Source organism: Lonchura striata, chromosome 10, assembly GCF_050655825.1.
Source record: "Lonchura striata isolate lonStrDom1 chromosome 10, ASM5065582v1, whole genome shotgun sequence".
NCBI lineage: Eukaryota > Metazoa > Chordata > Aves > Passeriformes > Estrildidae > Lonchura > Lonchura striata.
Window position 1 is genome coordinate 9,535,408 of NC_140712.1, and position 20,616 is coordinate 9,556,023.

The 20,616-nt window shown below is 38.8% G+C and overlaps 1 protein-coding gene across 14 annotated transcripts in view; it reads left to right on the forward strand.

Moving 5' to 3' along the window:
* OTUD7A (OTU deubiquitinase 7A) overlaps positions 1-20,616 on the forward strand; it is a 142,324-nt gene that overhangs the window by 57,386 nt on the left and 64,322 nt on the right. For 8 of the 14 annotated variants that reach the window (XM_085588657.1, XM_085588659.1, XM_021554172.3 and 5 more), the window contains 3 exons: positions 12,300-12,375; positions 17,244-17,361; positions 17,911-18,016. The gene's annotated coding sequence lies outside the window, so the exon portion shown is untranslated. The remainder of the gene's footprint in view (positions 1-12,299; positions 12,376-17,243; positions 17,362-17,910; positions 18,017-20,616) is intronic. The other 6 variants (XM_085588662.1, XM_021554173.4, XM_085588664.1 and 3 more) reach the window with 2 other exon arrangements.

Genomic DNA, 20,616 nt, shown 5'->3' on the forward strand with positions numbered 1-20,616 from the left:
ATCAGTGCTGGTTGTCTTCCTAAAATCAATATTGTAGCTTAAATGTACAGAACCATGGAAGCATTAATGTTGGAAAGGACCTCCAGGTTAATCAAGTCCAGCCTTTGACCAAAAACCACTATGCTCACTAATTGTATTGTGAAGTGCCACATCTACTCATTTTCTGAGCAGGGATGGTGACTCCACCACTTCTCTGGGGAGCCTCTCCAACACTTCTCCACTCTTTCAGTGGAGAAGTTCTTCCTCATATTCAGCCTGAACCTCCCCTGGCACAACTTGAAGCCATTTTCCCGTACCCTGTTGATTGTTATTTAAGAGAAGAGGCTGACTTGCTGTAGCACCTCATTGTCTTTCTTGTGACACTCCCACTCAACTTGGTGTCATTTGCAACTGGACTGGCCCCAAAACTGAGCCCTGGGGGACACCTCTAGTGACTGATCAACTGGATTTAACTCCATTCCAATGGAAGTCATGGACTTCATAGAAAGATGACAGAATTAATTTCTTTGGCTTGCCTTACATAAGAGCTAGGCAGTCAGACATCCTGAATTACACTGCTGTCCTCTAAATTGCTACTTTGACTTCAATTTCACTCTCAAATTTATGAGGATAAAATGCCAATTTTTTAATGATATATTTGGAACAAATTTAATTGGTCAAAACTCTAGTTTTAAAAGTATCTTGTTTAATTTTCCCCCTTTGTTTATTACAAAACTCTGATGAACCTTTTATTAATAATTTTCCTTAAAAGGTTGCATCTTTATATCTCTAGTAAATGACAGAATTTACTCAGTTTTGAGAAAAATGCAGTGAAAGGAGAGGCAAAAATCCCAGTAAACCCCTTCTGTTACATCTTTTTAGATGTACAGGTGTTGGACATCTAAACAGTAAATATTTCTGTTTACTTTTGATATGAGTCCAGCTGTAACTTTAATTGTTCTATGTTTGGTGAAATTTCAATTCATAACAATTCAGGTTTGTTCAGGTTAAAAAAGCAATACTTGACCAAGTTTTCAGAATGTGTTGACTGCAGTTCCCTGCTTATGATTTTTTGAATTATAGATCTTGACAACTGAAAAAACAGTTTTGCTGTTTTCTAGAAACTTAGCATTCCTGTGGTCATTCATTTAATGGAAAATTTAAGGCAAAAGCTTTCTCCGTGTACACGTCATTCCGTGTGCCTAACTGGATGAGTAAGGAAATTTGTGGATGTTCTTTTCAGAGGAAGTGTCTTATGGCAGGAGTTTGTTCATGTTGTAAATCACGAGCTACTGCCCTTCAAGCAGCCCATGGGCATAAAAGCCTGTGACCACTGTAAGGTTCTTGCAGGACAACCTTCTGGTGTGTGCAGCTCTGTGATTGTTGGCCCCTTTTCTTCCTCATTTTTGCACAGCATTGTATGAATGCTTCTCTACTTTCATGTTTCACCTTCCTTTTTCAATGTGGCAAATTTTGGCTGCAATTGAAGAAAACCAAGAAAGAGGAAAAATTCCTTCCCCTTCTGTGTATGAAAAAACATTTTTTATGAAACTATATGGGAATATGCTAATACATGCTTCTTTTATTTATACATGCTTGTAAATATACTTGCTTTTTCAAAGAGCTCATTCTTGACATAAATGTGGATACACTGGAAAAATATACAAGTTCCCTGTCATGCAGCTGATCTGTGTCCATTACGTATTTTGTACCTTGCTGCCATCTGTCCACTGGCACACTGCATGGATAGAATAATAGGGGAAAATTCCAGTTAACTGTGAGCAGCACTCAGCAGATATTGGTGGTTTTCTGATCCATGGAACAGCATCAAGTGCTCATCTTAAAGATTTCCTAAAAATCTTTTGACCTTTTTTTCATACAATATTGTATTAGTTCTAAAATAGGTTGCAATAAATAAACATTGTTTTAAATTGAATTTAAGAAATCTAGACTGAAATTTTGAGAAAATAATGTAAGATGTAAAGAATGTTTTAAGGTATATATCTATATCTAAAGAGAGGGAGTATCTACATTTTACTAATTATCTGATTTTCTACACTAGTTCAAGGGTTCAGCAGTGGTCATTGCTGAAAACCTCACTCCGGCAAGACTCTTCCATAACAAACCTTATGTGCTTACAATCAGCCAGTGAATTGCACATTATCTGCAATTTTCAGTAACCTGCTCACCGTGACCTGTCCAAGTCAGGTAGCACTGCAGCATTTTTGGATGGGAGTGCTTACAGCCCTCAGCTGAGTCTGACGAGGGCCTGCAAGGTCAAGGGGAGCATTGCTCAGGTAGATTTTGGGTGTGCAAAGCTGTTCCATTTGGCTCCAGTTGTCTCTGTATCTGGAATATGCGTGTCCATGGGGGACAGGATTACCAATGGAGTCAATCCTGGCCCTCTCCAAGTACAAATTTCTGTGTTATTACTCTTTGCTTTCTTCATTCATTCAGGGACAAATGTCTTCATTGAGCTCCCAGACAGTTCTTTGCTATTTTGTTTGGAAATAATTTGCAAACCTTTGTTGGGAAAGCAAACTGAGACAGCAAATGTAGACAAAACCATGAAGGGTGCATTTTCCAGGGTGGGTTGTAAAAGCCCTTTTTAAACAGCTCCTCTGGAAGTCCATAAGAATTTGCACAAATTCAGCAAAAATCTTGTTTCAGGTTATAGTTTAAAAGTTATTTTCTTGGTCCTCTGGAGACATTAAAGTATTTTAGGGAAGAACTGGTTGCAGTTTAGTTCAGTTTCTCCCAAAACATCTCTTTAATATTTATTCCTTAGATAACACCCCTCAGTTCAAGTCACAAGACAGGGAGTCAGTGGTTCAGTGTCTTTAGTTAGTATTATTTATGATGTTTGTTTTGTCCCTATAAGAAGGTCATAGAATTGAAATTATGGTTTCTTTTTGATGTCTCAGATGGAACATGCAGTTACAGAAGCAGAATTTTGTTGTTACTGTGGCGTTGACAGTATTCATAAATTCTGTGGTACACAGATGTACACCCTTAAGCTGATCTAGATAACAAATCCCTCATGAAAGATGGTAGGGCTTTCTCCCTTCTCCCACAAGAATTGCCTTCCTGTGATTGGGAAATGTTTTTATAAAGGAGATAGGGATAATCTGAATAGGGAGCTCACTCTGTCTTGGAATATTGGTCAATGCCTGCTTCAGCAGTAAAATAGCATTTGGGTAGAGTGAGAATTTCCAAAGGGTCTGGAGAATATTTGCAGCCTTGCATTATTTATTTTTGAGGATGAAGCTATAGAGAAAAAGTGGTTTTATTTTCTTCTCTTGGTAAACACACGCAAAAACTTCTAAATTTTAGGGAAATTAAAACAAATAAATCAGCATTTTAATATAGTGAATTTTTTCATCTGTATTCTGAAGATTCTGATATCCCTAGAATGATAATTCTTCCCTCCTGAAAGCAGGGTCAGAATGACCAGTTCTTAGCAAGTTCAGCCTCTAACAAAGAAGGGCGCTCTGCGCTGCTCCAGTGATTTGTTCTTTGGCCTTCTGTGGGTTTCTGTGTCTGGAACTTGTGTGGAGGCTTTGTGAGGCCTTTGGAGGATTGCCTGGGGATTCCTGTAGTGACTCTAATCAAGCCATGGGACATTCAGTTGGAGTCACAATTCCTCTAGAGATGCAGAGAAATCCTAGATGTGTGTTCAGCTCAGATGTACCATGAGTGTGCAGAAGGAGAGATTTGCACATGGCAGAGAAATCCAGCTTGCCTAAGACAGAGAACTTGACATCCCATCTGACCTAAATACTCGGTTTGTTTTCTGACAGAAAATCATAAATGGCAATGTAAGACGTAATTAAAGCTTTCTTCCCATATTCAATTTCCAGTGCATCAGCTTCTGGAGAACCTAAGTAGAGATAAAGGGGGTGGGGAAGGGACCACACTGCAGTAGGCAGCACATGGACCAAGCCAGTCTTTACCCTGTTACATGAGTAATTGCAGAGCTATGATTTAGAGATGGAGAACTGTGCATGTTAATCTAGAAACCTTTTATCTGGAAAAGCACAGTGCAGATTGTGAGGACAATTTGGGATCCCTGTTCTAGGGTTTTTTTTTTCTTGGTCTGCCCTGAGCATCAGGATAATGTGGCTACCCTATTCAAAATATATCTCATCTGGTTCTTTGCTGAAGCTATTTATGACTTTTGTAAATGTTATTGCAATGATGATCTTGTGTGTCCTCACGTCTGCTTGAGTGTTAATTAGTTTATTGTTTTATGTAGCACGTGAAAAGCTTTTCTGTTCCATTTGAAGTTTGAACTGTAATTCAATCCATAGGATGCCCCACATGTAAGGCAGAGTTACAGAGCAGGTTAGGATGCAGTATCCCTTTCCTGCTGTGTTGCTGCCTTGGCATATTATCTGTTTGACATCTTTGTAGATGAGTGTCTGAAAAGAGAGTGAAAGATGACAAAGAGATTTTGTTTTCTCATCTTCTGTATTAGGCATCTCACTCTCCTCTTACAGTGGGTTTTTCTGTTTCAGTTTGTGTCTCAGCAGGAAATATTCCAATTAACTTACGTCACAGATGTACCTTGTTGAAGATCATGGCTCATTTTGCCAGGCACTGCTACAGTTTTGTTACGTGGAAATTTTTTTAAAACAGCAATGCCCTCTCTTTTTGCAATTTAGTATAATAATGCTAGAACTCTGTAGTACTTGAAACTCTGTTTATGATCAGTTGCACTGTTTTGTCTCCAGCCTATTGCTCAGTTCCCTTCCAGCTGTAACCCCCATTGTATTTTCTGACTGCTAAAACTGGGGCTGGCTTTCTCCTGTGTCCTTCCAGTCAGTGACACAGCTGCTCAGTTGCAGATTCAGGTAGGCAAGTTCTGTTCATGACTTGAATAGGTTTTTACTTCTGCAGGATGACAATCTTTCTATTGAATGTCGGCCTGCATGCACACTGGATGCATTTCTGTTTTATTCATATGAAAAGATGTTCTACCAGTATCACTATGGAACATCTTGATGTTTTCTGGAAGAATGGCATATTTTGCTGAGGTTTACAAATTCTATTTAAGTTGCTGTATATGTGATTCTTTCTTAGCCAGCTGACAAAAGTTTTAGTCTTTTAACTAACCAAAGGATTCTTTTTCTTTCAATGAAAGGTAGTGTTGATGACACTTTGCCAGGTCAAACTTTGAAATGTTTTATTCTTGAGCAGTATTCAGTCACTTGCAGTCAGGGTAAAGATCCTTTTTTTTTTTTTTTTTTTAAATAGGCTACAGTATTATCTATATTATGAGGCAATAGAGGTTTTATATTGCACTGTATGTTCTTTCTAAACCCATAATTCATCATTCTCCAACTGTCTTGCTCACAATATGCATTTCAGACAAAATACAATCTAAAAAACAAGTGCAAAAAGAGCTTAAGTATTTACCTTTAGAGGTAATAGTAACCATCATAGTTTAGTTTCTGATGGATTTCTGCTATTGGCCAAGTTGTTATGCTGAAAAATTGAGCTTCCTTAAATTACATGTTACTTACATCTTGTCACTGTGTTGAATCATTTTGATCTGTAGTTCTACCGAGGATTTTGTTCTCTACTTTGACCTTTGTGCTGCAGTTCAGAGCTCTTTACTTTGTCTAACACTACAGCAAGTGAGTGTATTTTGAAATGTTGCCTTTAGTTTTTTGACAGACTTCATGTGTATAGTCTCAGGTGATTCGAAAGTGCTTCTGTAAATGGCTGGTTCCCCTGATGGTAATTACACACGCTTTGGATGCAAGTGGCAAAGGAACAAAGCCGAGTGGGCTGGAGCTCCAGGCACCTGGCAGTGTTACCTTGTCCCATGCCACGGGGACATGTGACAGGTTCACCTGCCCCACTGCAGGGAGTGGGGGAGGCAGTGGCTGGTACAGGCTCTGCCTTTTGTCATTTCCACCTCTGTCACCGTGTGGGTGTCCTGTCTGGGGAAAACCCTCTGAAGAGTTTATCAGGATAAATAAAGGCACAAAATCAATCCTTCTGGAAGGCTTGGGAAGTGAAATGGAACATAATCACCTTGCAATCATTTTAGGGATTATTGTAATTCTTTCTCGTTGCATTTTGTTGTATACTGCTTCATGTATGGGATATGACACTAGAAAGAGCTATTTGTCTTCTGTTGTAATTTATCTTCTTTCTCCTAGAGGGGCAAGAATACATAGATGTTAAGTTTAAGGGGATAATTGGAATGTCCTCTAGAAAATTTCATACTGGTTTCTGCCACACATGGTGCCTTAGCACACAAATAAAGAAAAAAGAGACAAGCAAGCCAATGAACCAACAATGAAGTACTATTTAGCATATGTTTTAAAATTAATGTTTCTTAATTTTTGATAGAAATTATTAAAGCAAGGGCAATTTTTTGTAAACATTTCCCATCCCCCACTGTAAAAATGTGGAATGTCTTTCTTCTGCTAAAACATATAGGGCTCCATGAAATCAGCCTGTGGAGAAATTAAATGCAATGTTACATTTCTATGTTATCAGATATCTGTCAGCTGCTACTAAAAAGAATATTAAAGAAATAATTTAGGCTCTAACTGCATAGCTTATGATAGGGTTAGGGATAAATATGTATCAAGTTCTTTGTTTTAAATTGATAGCTTCTCCCAAATGGGAAAAAAATTGGTGGTAGTGATGTTAGTGAAGAGATCTATATTATTTAGAGATAAAAGTATGCATATTTCTATCTGTATAAATATATCAATAATACACAGGCATATAGACAACATAGATGCAGTATAGATATAATCTACCTATATGTTGCATATAGTTTCTATAAACATGTCATATCTATATACATTTTAATGTGTACATAGCATTTTCTGTTCATAAAAACTCACTTTTATTTTTTATACTTATAATGCCTTCATTCTAGTGCATTTGAGTTCTATTTATAAAAATATTTGCTCATTTCTTTGTATGTTACTTGGTAAGCTGCTCATAAATTATAGCACATGTGGGGGGACTGTGTTCGTTTTTATTAATTGGTAGGACAGTTGGGAAATAAAAATCAGTTCTAGGGATTGAAGTAGGCAGATCATCTACAGAGAATCATATTTTTATTACTGTCTACATTTCTAATGGAAAATATGGAAATAATTTCTCTGACTTTAGCTGAAGAATATATGAAGGGAATAACATAAGAAATTTGTGATAATTTTACGTACACAACTCTCTAATGTGGTATTTAATTACATTTATTGCAGGCTTGCATTAGGTGTTCCATAATGCTGTCTTCCTTAAACCTTGCAAAAAACCTAACTTAAAAAAAAAATTATATTTATTAGTTTCTTCTAGTAGTTTAAAAGATGGAAGAAATGGAGGTTGGGGGATTGTTTGGTTAATAGGTTGGTTGGTTTGATAGTGGATATTTTTTCATCTTTTTCAATGAGTTTTGATAGTGTGCAGATACATGTTTGTGTGCTGCACAGCAGAGCAGATCCAAGAAAATTCTCGTTAGGAAAATTTACAAAATGTACAGTGTTCTTGCTGGTAGGCTTTAGTAACAGATCACATTTGTCACTAAGCTTTACAGTACTTTCCATATATAAATATATTTTCTTTTCTGTATTCTGGCCTAGATGTTGTGTCTCAGATGAGAGAATTAATTAGATGGGGAATTCCAAGGCTGGATTATGTCCACGGCAAATAAATTGACTTCTCCTCAGCTGATGCTAAGTTCTTTTTAAGATTAGTATAATCGGTGTGATGTTGCAGGTGTGGAAAGTGATTTGGAGAAGCAGAGTTGTTGCAGGGTCACTGTGAGCCGCAGTGCCTGCTGCATCTGGCATAAGGCTATTGCTTCAACACTGTGGGATCCCACTGGAAATTCATGGCCCCTTTGCAGTGTTGAGATGTGCCTGAGGTTTTTCTCTTTCTCCTCTTTCCACTTTCTCGACAAGTTTTGATGTTGTCCTCGACTGCTGGTAGCGTTGAGGAAAAGAGTGAGGGAGGGATTTGAGGCGAGTGTTGTTTTGTTTCCCACTGAAATGCAAGTGGCTCTTAATGTGTCAGGATGTACAAGCAGGAGGAAAATAGAGAAATGTGTGAGCAGAGGTGAAGAACTGTCATTGCTCTCCACTACTGAATAGGCAGAGTAGGCTGATGTCATTGCCACCATAGGAACAAAAAAAACCCAGAGAGACGCTAGGCTTGATTACATCAGTTCATAAAATGGGCTTTGCTCTCCTCTTTGCACTACCAGCTTTGATGCAAATGCTGATGTAATGCAAGAACTCTTAGTAAAAGTGCAAAACAACCATGTTGTAATTTTTTTAGCTTCAGAGAGGATTCTTTGTTATTGAAGGAATGGTGATTGTGCCACTCATTTTAGTAAGTACCTTTTATAACAGTTGACTACATGACATTCAGCTGGATTGCAGGGACATATTTTTGTCCTTTGATGCCATTTCTAAGAGTCCCTGGTTGAAATGGAAAATTGTGCTGCTTCATCTTTTACACTTACACAGGAACTTGAATAGAGAAGAATGGAAGTCCTGCATTATTTTAATGCATTGAAATATGCAAATATACTTCCTTTTTTTGTTGTTGAACTTCCTGCTTATTCTACCAATATATATAAGAATTTGAATGGGTCCTAGTAAGAATGCTGATTGAAGCAGAGTTCCCAGCTTGCTGCAGTGGGGGACTTGGGCTCAGTTAGAACACCTAGACTGGCCAGGATTGAAACAGCTGCCTTTGCAGTTTGTTTCAGGAACATGGGTAAATAAGGTTCTGCACCCTTACCAAGCTATTTGCAAAATGAGAGCTTAAATATGTTTTGATGTAGGTTATTGATACACAGACACATAGATATTGTAATGAACTTATCCTGGGGTTTAGTAAATGTGTAGTTGTGCTGCAGAACTCTTTACTGTCTTTGTTAAATGGTAGCTATCAGTGTAAAGTTGGTTATTCTGTACATCACATGTGAATTTCATACTTTACCATTTGAGAAATGTTTAGAATTTGGTTTTCACAGGGACTGAGAAGACATGTACTGGAGAATACCCTTAACAAAAGGGAACTATGAAGGGTGTTGTGAAAATAATATTCATTTAGCACATGAGAAATAATCGTCACTATTTTATTTAGCATAATACAAAATGTGGAGTAGGGTGATTTTTGGAGCAAAACCTAGCATTGTGAAGAAGTGAGTGCATCCTGGGTCATTTTGCCAGTGGAACTCTATAACCATGTAAACATAAAACATCAGCTTGAAACACTTAATCTAAAACGTTGGGCATTTCTCTTTTAAAGCTCTGTGTTGCCTACTTTTGAAAAAGTAGAGTTAAGCAATTCAAAATTTTGTTTCTTATGATATAAAAATATGTAAGGACTTTATGTTAATATCATACTAAAATCATCAGACAATTCTGTTGTGTAAAAGAGAAAACAATTTTGTGATGTATTTTCCTCTCATATTAGGAAAAAAATTCACATCTGCCCATAAAATTTAGTTTTCCAAAGGATATAGGAAAATTATATTTTAAAAAAAAGGGAGGAGGGGTGAGAAGCAAGCATTCAAATTTCCATGGAAGCTCTGTGTTTATGTAAAGTACAGCAGCTGCACAGCAAATTCCCCTCTCTGGATGACCTCAGTTCTGAACAAGACAGACTGTTCTGGGTGCAGGTGTGATTACTGAATTATTTGTTCTGTTTTAGTGTCAGTCAGTTACAGAGAAGTATTATGGGTAAAATTTGTATCCACTGAATAAAGTGAATTGGTAGATTTGGTATTCCGCAGTTCACTATGTGCCTTCCTGCTGTTGCAGAAATAGTTTATTTCATTCTCTTGAATTGCATTAGTTAAATAGGACAGACAAGAGGAAGGGACTCCAGCAACAACCTCTGAATACATCAGGCAGGCAGAAAGGCAGGACTGCACTGAAGATAGTGCTGGACATAAAAGACAGATTTGACAGCTGAATTAGGATATTTTTAAGAGGTTTGTATATGTTGTTAGAATTGAGATTTTAAGTTTCTTCTCCATGCTTCTGGGGAAATAGAGCTGTGAAAAATTCTCATTCCAAACTCATGCATCCAGTCAGCCTTGGTTTGAATGTGATTATTTTTGTTAATCTGCCAGCAGTTTTCCAACCTACCTTAGATCACATTGGTCTTTGCCAGGTGGCTGTACTTATTTATGTCCTGTGTGCCTTTTATCTCTTACTGGTTTATGCAGTTTTATAGGAAAATCCTTTTCTTTCATCAGTGTTTGGTGTAGACTGCCAGAGAGCAGGACTAGTGTACTGAAACATGGCTGCTTTTCTGCACTTGTCTGCAACCAGACAGGTGCAGTCAGCCTGGGGAACCTGGGTTCCTGAACACCTGATGTGCAGCATGTCAGCTTTTCAGGGTCTTGGAAGAATCAGCACTGATCTAGAACCCACAAAACCGAGTCCTTGTAGAAAGATGAGTGTCGTTTTCTCCAAATAATTAGCAAATTCACTCTCTGCTTTGACAACCATGTAAGAGAACTATTCATCATAAGATGTGTCTTCAGCAGCCAAGGCAAACTTGCACTTGTAGGAGGTTCTCCCTTTTCTTGCTGAAAGGGCAATAAAAGGCATTTCAGGTGAGTGGTAGTCCTGTAAGGGTTAAAGAGTGATGGCAATGGTGTCTTCATGCATCCACTGTTCTGATCCTTCTCTCTTCAAACATGGTCCTGACAGGACTGGCTTCATGTGAGGCACACACAGAGCATTAGTGCAGAAATGTGTGTGAGAATTTGGAAACATTTTTTTAAAAGAAAAGGGGATAAAGATCCCTATGCAAAAACAATGTACTCATAAACACTTACATGTTGTGTTTAATGAACTTGGATTATGCTGTGTGCTTTAAGTAAAAAGTAAAGTGGAAGGACATTTGCTGAGAATGATTTTAAATGCTGATCTTGTTTCTGATCCAGTGCAGCTTCTTTAAATGATCTGACTCTAATTGAAGACATATAGGGAAACAGATCAGATATCTCTGAGGATTCACAGGGGTTTTAGGTGAGTAGTGAATGATAAACAGGTCAAAGGAATGTGTAATCAGTGCAGTCACACTATAGCATGATTCTCCTGAGCATGACAATTGCCTATTTTTCTTTTAAACCATCTGAAGCAGATGGATCTTCCTCATGAAATTGGTAATGCATTCATGGCAGGACTTGGAAACGCATCAACGTTTCTAATGGTGAAAAGTAGTGGAAGAGGGGTTTGGCAGGGTCAAGGACAGCTCGAACACCCCCCACTGCAGTTGGTGTTGGGAGTAGTGAGACGCTGTGGTGTAAACAGCTGGGATTTCTCTGAGTCATTCATTCTCTGTTCCCGCCTCATCGCTCTGTCTATGTGCGTGGGTGGCCAGGTGCGTTTCTAGGCAAGGAAGTCATTAAAATTGATGTGACATCTCACAGTCATGTTAGGGGGAGAGGGGACATGATTGCATATTTTTCTTACCTGTTTTGGAGCCTTTGTGCACTCACCTGTGTACTGTAGGTGACCATCAGTAAAAAGGGCAGAGGACCAACACAGAGATAGCCAATTATTGTCCCTCACGAGGACACCATGGCTCGTATCTTTAGTCTCACCTGTCTGTGACATGCCAGGCACTAGGCTAAACATCCCTATTAAGATGCAGGAAGGGTTTTTTTCAGAAACAGAACTGTGAATATCTTTGTATTATTGTATTCATCTGCCCATCTGCTTTCTGGGGGGTGGATGGTGGCTTTAGGTCAATAGCAGTTGATCTGATCAAGGATATAAAGGTTAGGGGTGATACAATTGGGGACATGTCAAATTCAGCAGGTAACATGGCTTGTGCTTGGATCAATTCTGCCTCCTGCTGAGAAAAACTGGTGCAACAATAAAGTGTCAAGGCTGGGTGTCGTGGACTTGATGAAGGTCACAACTCAGAGTTCAGGGTGTGTTCATTGTTCTGCACTAACAACTCGTGTCTGTTAGCACCAGGGTTGGACATTTTGCTTCAGAAAAGGCACCTCCATGTAGAAACTTAGGGCAAGGCTGCTACCGCAGCATGAGGCTACAGCAACCTGGAATAGTATTTTGTGTATGAGTTCTTTCATTAGATGGTGCAAGGTAGAGTACAGAGTCATCCTGCTTCTTTTAACAATAAAATCTGACACACCTGAGCCCAGGGAGGCCAGCTGGAAGAAGATACTGAAACCTCCCAGTAAATGAGGTAGCATTATGTAGCATTCAAACAAGTTACATATTACTTCAGATAAATAAGAGTTGTTTCTTTATGATCTTTGAACTTATTTGCATGTTTCTCATTTGTTCTTTCAGGTAAGACAGTGAAGTCTTTAACTGCTCCAGAAGAAGAGGGTCTGGAAAGAAAATGTCTCTGGCAAAAAAGTATCAGGTAACACTGGTAGTGGGGAAGCTTATTAAGTTTTAAAATATTTATCTGAACCAGTCTTGATGGACCTGAGTTACACCTGAATTCGAAGTCACAAGTGTAGAGGAAGGAAATCTTGAGCTCTTGGTCACCGAAACCAGGAAAGTGCCTGCTTTTCGTTTTTTTAATGTAAAGTGCTATTGCTTTTGATATGCAAACAGTGCACTATACTCTGTAACCTCGGTCTTCTAGAGAGCAAAAGGAAGGGCAGAGAAAAATCTGCATGGTGCAGGAATTCAAATGATATGGAGACAGGGCTCCTGCTCTTTTTCACAATGCAGTAAAATTCCAGTAAAGCAAAAAGAGATCAAAATCAGCTTAGACTCTGAGGGCAAGGATTGCCTTGTGTTGTAAGGGGCATTTGACAATTCCTGTGTGCCATGAGTATAAAAGGTAACTGAGATGACTGAATGTTAAAGTAGCTGGAGCAAGCAGTAATAGAACTGAGTGGGCTGTAGCCGAGTGACAGCTCATCATATAATCATCATGTTTTCCACTTAGAGCATCTCTGAAAAACAAGAAAGATGGTTTAATTCTATTTGCTTTTCCTCTAAAAAGAGATTTGGAGTAATTGTTTTTTGGAGAACCTTCATTGACATCTGGGCCATAGGTACCTATTTTGAGTGATAGAAGAGTTATTGCCTGTGGTTCAAAATATCTTCTCTCACACACACCCCTCATTAGATCGTAGGAGAATTTCCCTTAGTCATTTTTCTTTTTCCTTAATTGCGTTCTCTTGCACAGAGGTCAGGCTGACTCTGCTGGCTTTTCATGGTGTAGAAGCAATTAGTGAGGAAAGCACAGATTTGTGCTTGTTTTGGTGTCTTTGATGTGCCATTCTTCCTCCTGCCTATGTCTCACCCCTGAGGAGCTGCTGGAAGAATCCTAGATGGGCACAGATGGACCACCTCAAAGAGCAGCCCCCTGCCCTCCCCATGGCTCAGCTGTACCATGGTAGGGAGCCAGGCCATTGTCCCTCCTTCTTCTCCCCAGTTCCAAGAAGCTGACTGAGGAGCAACAATGGTTCTGTGATTATATAAAGCCAGTAGCAGGTTCCCAGTTTTTACAGGAAGCTCTCAGTATCCTCTAAGTCAGTGGGGTTTGTTTAGCATTATCAGGAGAAGGTAACTGGCAAATGGCTTTATTAGGTGAAATAGGATTTAAAGGAAAATGGGTCTCACAAGATGAAGCTAAAATCAATAGGAGATTGCACTTTATGCTGTGAGTCTCTAAGACTCTGTGTGTACCATGTGATCTAGTTTTGGGTTGGGAGCTTGTCAGGTTTTGTATCCAGAAGTGGCTTTGCAGTTCATAAAATATGGTTCTTTTTTAAGTGAAATTGTATTTATTATTGGTAAAGGTGGAGTTGTCCCTATGAAGTTGATGAAATGTTGTAAAAATGTCAGGAAGGGTGAAGCTATGCCTGTGCTTTCCTGTGAAGTCATTCAAACTGGGTGGTTGGTGCAGAGTGTAAGGGAGCAAACTTCAATTGTTTGCTTTTTGTATTCTTGCAGAAGGGGTAGCTGTTAGCAGCAGTGCACTCCACTGAATTGCTAAAGTTTGTGCACCTCTCTAGCAATAGGTTTTCCTACTGCAGCCCACCACTGAAGTGTCTTTATGCCTGTAACTTGCTTTGCTGTTGGCTTTCAGTTACTCTTGGGGGGATTGCATGTGTGTAAGATTCAGAAATAGCTTTTTCTCAGAAATTTAGGGCAGATAAGTTAACTAGAAATTATCAGAAATTAGGAATATACATGCCAAAAGTCATTAATTTTCTGCCACCTAGGAATGAATGAATGAATAAAGCACTTGTCATTCTCATTTAATTGAGAATTCTGAGTTTTCAGTGGCTAGGGAAAAAAAAGAGCTACTTATTTAATAGTGTTTTTAAAATATGAATATGTTTAATAAAGTGTAGATGTTCACAATATTGGGGAGGCAAAAACAAGCTTTATGGTTTTGTACTTATTTCTCAGTCATGTCTACAGACCTCTCAATCAGCAGAGCAGGTGTCACCAGGTGGCCCAAAGAAGAAGGAAGAGGAATCCACCTGTTCAGGCCTTCTGGGGTTTAGCATCACCTTTGAGTCAGTGCAGACTACTTTTGCTGGGGAAGTGCTGTAAGGCAGATAGGTGGAGACTGGGGATAACATCCATTGTTGGTTCAGTTCAGATTGCACCTATCTTACTTCAGATGATGAATGTAGATAATTGATCAGCTTGACAGCTGAGATTTGGTATCTTTCTAGCATGGGCCTGGAAAAGTGCCTTTGCTTTTTGTGATAAAGAACTGTGTGTAAGGTCTTAATTAAAAAGAGAGTTTTCCCTTGTGAAAAAGTGTCTCTAGCTTTTGATCAGTCAAACATTTGCTGTGACTTCATGCTGTTACTACAGATGCTGACACATAAGCTCTGGGAGCTAAAGGGACTGTACAGAAAGTGTCCCAGCATCTTGGTGATACTGCTTCTGTCACCAAAACCTTCAGAAGGCATCAGAGATTGTCACATTTTGGTTATGCCATAAACAAGACCCAGTCTGAATTTTGAAAGTATTAATAACCTTTATTGGAAATTACTGTAAATTTTCATGTTCTTTCCAGAAAAATTTTCTTGTGATTGTTTCAGTTTGACTCTAGTGCCATTTGTTTTTCTTTCATTCTGGATGAATCATCAAATAGCTGAATGTAGAATTGAATTTGACTGAGGTCAAATTCATTGCTTGTATTGGCAATTAGAATTTCATTTAAATCTGTAGTTCACACTTGTAAGAAGCTGTGGCTTTTGCTCCAGCCTCTTCGTTGAAAGACACATTTTGTATCTCCATGCCCATTATTTGTGCTGTCATAGGAATTAAACCCAATTAGAATGACACAAATATTCTTTCTCTCATTTGCCTAACTCTGCTTTATTACCTAGTGGATACAAGCAAACATCCAGGGATGGTGTTAACAGGAGGCAGAGAAACCACAAGAGACTCTTCTCTGCAACCCCCTATGTATTATTTTTTTCCTTCAGTTTTTTTCTATCTAAAGTGATATTTGTTCTGGCTATCTTTTAACTTCTGCAATTAGAGCAGCTGTTTTTATTGGGCCTTCAGAGAGACCAAGGGGCACTCTGATGGACAGTGCCACTGAGAAGTCCTTCCATGTGTGCTGTTTCTGAGTGTTGTGAGTGTGCAGCAGCTGGGCAGGATGAGGGGGCACCAGGACAGCACAGCAGCATTAGTGATGCACCACTTGCTCTCAATGATTTGTGGGTGTGGCTGTAATGAGTGTGTGAAAGAAATGCTGCTGTTGCAAAGGTATCAGATGAACTCACAGATTTTGAGCACCATTTTTTATCTATGAGAAATTTGGCATAATTGTGTGTACTTGTATAATCTGCACATAACAATAAAAACACTACAGGGAACTGAGCTGAAGTTTGGGTAATGTTTCAGTCTAGAAGTTTGAAATAAAGACTTTGGCAAGAGTGAAAAAACTATCCAGACAATCTCTTTAAAATGTCTAAATTTGGCATTTTGGATTGTTTCATATAATGCTAAGAAATAAAGATGTGTTATCTTTAATAAAAAATGTCAGTAAAATGTTGCATGTGAAATTCAGTCAAAATTCGTTAAAATGTACATGTAAGTTCTCAACAGCATGGAATTGTATCTTCATTTTCTAAATCTTCAATATGTTGGTTTTATCACCACCACCACCACTACTTGGAAATACTCTGTGTATGAATATGGAGACTGTTTAGTTCTTTCTGGTCAGATTACCATGGCTGTTCTTCCTTTCAGTGCAGTTCCACAGAATAGTGAACTTAGTACTCTAGGTGGCTGACATGAGCTCAACTCAGCATGTGGACCACGTAGTGTCTAAGGGCTTTAAAAATGTCCAGCAAAGGTGTGTTATGTTGAAATCAATTTGTGCAACAGCATATACTTGGAAAAAACACAGCTAAGAGAGTGGAAAGGGAAAATAAAAAAAAAAGTGGGTTGGATTTTCTTTTTAATAAAGGAGAAAGTGTAACTAGTAGGGATATCACTTGAAAAAATTGTGCAAATTCACAATTCATATTCTTAACATTCAAAAATTATAAGAATGAAAGCCCCAAAAACTTCAGATTATGTTTTAAGACTTTGATGAATGATGCCTAGACTAATAGAGAAGCAATATGTAATCAGTGTCAAATGTTATTTGGTCACAGTATTGCTAAACAGGCTTAAAAGAAGAGTATGTGCAGGTCATTTTTGCTCTCTTAGCAGGTCAAGCAGATCAAAGCTATATAAACTACAACATACCCAGTCAGGATGCAAAACACTTGAGATAAAGCTCATTAAACCACCTGGGTCTATGCTTCATGGTTAATCTAATTAATATTGAGGATTCTTTTAGATCAGTCTGCAGTGCTTGTTGGTTTTGGGGTTACTGATTTTTTTAGACCATATTACTTTTTTTTTTTTTTTAACAAAATGAGTCGTTTTCAATCTGCAGGTAAATTTTTCATAAGTAGAAACAGACTAATTATATTGGATCTACAGGAATATTTTACTCAGTTCTGCCATGGACAGAACTGGTCAAACTGGTAGAAAGCTAGCCCTCTAAATGGATTTTGAGGTGTGTTTCCTGTTTATCTAAGCCAAACAGGAAGGGGGCTGGGTTCCTGAGAAGCTGCCATCTGATGTAGAAAGCATAGAATTATTTTTTCCATAATAGTGGTACAGAAAAGTATCCCAGGGTCAGAGTGTGTAGTGGGTATGAGAAATGGATGCAGAACAGTAAAGTAGAGTGACTTTTGGAATAAAACAGTAAAACTTGTTCTGCTGTTCTCTCCATCCTCATAGGTACATGATACTGCAGAGATTCAAAATCAGAAGTAAATCAGCTGGACAGTTGCCCCCTGCCTTCCTAAAGAGGCAAATATATTAGAAACAGAAGAAGGGGCCTACCTACCTCATTCCTGTGAGTAGCTATAAACATCCCCTCCATCCCTCACATCAGCATCTGCCAGGTAGTTATTTTGGAAAGCTGAACATAGGGATGAGGTGAAGAAAACAAAAATTTTAATTTGCTTTCTTGGTGACAACAATTAAGTGTAGCCAACTAAAGAAACCAACTAAAATTTGTTTACCAGGCTACCAGCATGCCTATTGCCTGTGGGCTACACAGAGCTGATGGATGATGCATTGTTACTCATGAAATGAACCTTTATATGTGCTTCCTAAAGCTTGCATACTGCATAAATTCCTAAAACCATCCATATCATTGCCATGTTAAACTGATGCTGCAGTTGATGTGTCACTGCAGAAGCTGTTTGTTCTTTGCTTTTGTATTTCTTAGCTGTTTATTCTGTAGTAAGGTGGTGTAACCCATTGTGAGGCTTGAACAGAAATGCCCAGAGTGACCCCCTTGGTCAGGGCAGTGAACAGAACAGTGTTTGCTGAACAGCTGCTGTGTAGCTGATACTGCTCTGAGTGCCTTTTCCTTGTGACTTCTCTGCCCTTTCTCCAGGGAGAAGGTGGGTTTGCTGCTGTGGGTGCCTGCCTTGTTTGCTTCACCAAAATGAGGTAGGGCATGCAGGAGAGAAGGGAGACTGTTGCAAGCAGAACCTATCATGGTGAGTCAGATTTTGTCCCTGCTTTTGCTGTAAGAGCTTCTCAATGTTGCTATATTGCTCAAACCAAACTGTTTTCACAGAAATCTCTCTTCCCTGGAAGTATGTTATACATAACACTTCCTTGGCAGCAGTGCTGGATTGAGAAGTTCTTCCCTACTGCTTTTGCCTCCCCTGCTTCATGAGGTCCACAAAAATGCTTGGGGGGACCTTCAGCAATTTAAGGCAGCAAATTGAATGGAGCTGAAAATAATTACTCTCTACCATGTATGCATGAAAATATGAGAAACTGTGGTCTGTAGCTTTGATTTGGAACCACAACATCTGTCTTGAACATTATCCTAAAATTAAATACATGTGAACTGTATTTTTAATTTTAAGTTGCTAAATGCCTTCTAAAATACCTCATACTAATACTCATAGAGATTAATTCTGCATGACTATAGATTAAGTTTTCAGTCATTGTTCGCTGTGTTTGTGTAGGAGTCCCAGGAGTACAGTGCCAGTCCATAGCACTGCAGTAGGGACATTATCTGCCCTAGTGTCTTCATTTAATGGATTTGTTTCTAATTTTGAAGCTTAACCTTAGGTTTGAAATTCACTGCAAAGAACTTTCTCAATAGCAATAGGGAGTAATGAAACATAGTTTGTTATAGAAGCATTGCCCTTCTCCCTCCTTCTCATGGTGCTAATTCTGTCTCATGTCTTGCCTTCTTTCTTGCCTTCATTTCTTCAGTTTTTCCCAGCCTCCCACTTCTGTGTTATCTCAGTTTTCACATCATCTCAGTACCTTTTATGGATGTGTCAGGTCAAGCTTCCGGGCAGAGGGTTCCCACATACTGCACCCAGGCCTAAGCAATTGTGTGTCTACAGATGTGACAGTTTTGAATCTTCTGAAAAATGTTTACTTTCAAGAAAGCTTCATACCAAATATGTATAGACAGACTGGTTCATGTGTGGTGAAGCAAAAAAGCAAAGTTAGAATTCACAAATCTTTCTTTCCTACTTTCAAGCATTAATTTATCTAGTTCCTGTGTTGTTTTGGGGACACATTGTTTTGTTGTTATTGTTTTTATTTGTTTTGGTTTTGTGTTGTTTTCTTGTGGGTTCTTTTTTGTTTGGTTTTCTTGTTGTTGTTTTGTTTTTTTTTTTTGTCTCTGACTGCCAGAGGTCTCTGCTTGAGCATAGTTTCCATGTCTGTCTCTGCTTGAACACAGATTCTTTGTCTCTTCCTTTCAGAAATGGGACTTGGTGTTTCAGACTGTCTCAAGGCTCTTGAACTATTGCTGAGCTCATCATTTCTCTCTATAGCTGATGCATATGTTTTTTCCAAGCTCCACCCTCCTGTGTGCATGCTGGATTTAATTTAAGCTTTTGAGGATTAAGTATGGTATTAGTAAAACCTTTGGGATTCTTGCTGAGAATTGTATAAGTATCCATTTTGATCATGGAGAAGCAGCTGTATCCATGTGTTGAATATAGAATTTTTCCTTTGGAACCACTGTCACTTCAGAAGTCCTTGTGAGGTTGGACACTGCACTCAGCATCTGTGAGTCCCTGTCTTTCTGCTTGGGTGTCAGACTACTTTGATTTGTCCTTGCCAGATCACCAGCACTGAACAGATTGCATTGCTCTTTTCTGCTGGGACAAAGTCAATCCATGTTAATGGCTTCTTTAATCTTTTAAAAGTGATTATTTTATTTGGGGCAGTGGCTCCAGCCAATTCCATTCTCTTGCTAGGGATGGTAGTCAAAGAGAGATAAGCAGTGCCTGCATAAGACAAGTCAGACTCTAATCTTGCTCATTTTGTGCCTAATTTAACTGAAAAAAAAATTCTGAACTTGGTTCTCAGAAGTCATAACAGTGCATGGCTTATGTAGTTTACCTTCTCCAACCTTGATTTCAGGTAATACTGGTTAGCCCTATTAACTCTTGTGTATCTAATCTAAACCAAATTTATCCAATGTATCTTGTTTGTGCATCTGAATTGTCTAATTCTACTTATACTTCTGTTAGAGTTTGGTTTTGAAGGTCCAGAAGAGGAAAAAATTAGAGTAGACCAAGGGTCCAGAAGAGGGAAAAATTTGAGTAGATCAAGGAACCTGCAATCTTGAAAAAAAGAGGAGGAAATTCAATTATCTATTATTCCACCTTGCATAAGTTTTTTTTTAATGGTGTAAGTCTCTTTTAAGCTACTACTTGCTTTTGTAAAAATAGATCCTTCTTGAATATTTCTTTTACCAACTTCCTAGAACTTAGTTCTCTGTGTGTCCCCTGATGCCCTGATTTAGATGGCAAAATCTTCAAGTCACAGGTGCTGTTTGTTGCTGTCTTAAGCTGTGGGAGCCCTTCAGGTCCTACTGAGCTCAGTGCCTGCTTGAGCAAGGTGCTGTTCTGGCTTGTAAATAAGCCCAAGTATCTCTCATCCTTCGTCTCACAGCTCCTCCTTTGCAAAGGAATTTCCAGGTTCTAGTTTGTTTTGCACATCTGCATCAAGTAGCTGCTTTTTCCAGCAGGGCTGGGGACAGCATCCCCCAAAGCACAACAAATTCCTGCCCACGAGTTGTTAGGAAACTGCCTTTTTTGGGATGTAGGCCATGTCC